Here is a 259-nt window from a genome sequence, read left to right on the forward strand (position 1 = left end):
GACAGACACAGACAGACACAGACAGACACAGACACACACAGACAGACACAGACAGACACAGACAGACACAGACAGACACAGACAGACACAGACAGACACAGACAGACACAGACAGACACAGACAGACACAGACAGACACAGACAGACACAGACAGACACAGACAGACACAGACAGACACAGACAGACACAGACAGACACAGACAGACACAGACAGACACAGACAGACACAGACAGACACAGACAGACACAGACAGACAC

The sequence above is a fragment of the Volvox carteri genome (assembly GCF_000143455.1).
Source record: "Volvox carteri f. nagariensis unplaced genomic scaffold VOLCAscaffold_57, whole genome shotgun sequence".
NCBI classification, from domain to species: domain Eukaryota; kingdom Viridiplantae; phylum Chlorophyta; class Chlorophyceae; order Chlamydomonadales; family Volvocaceae; genus Volvox; species Volvox carteri.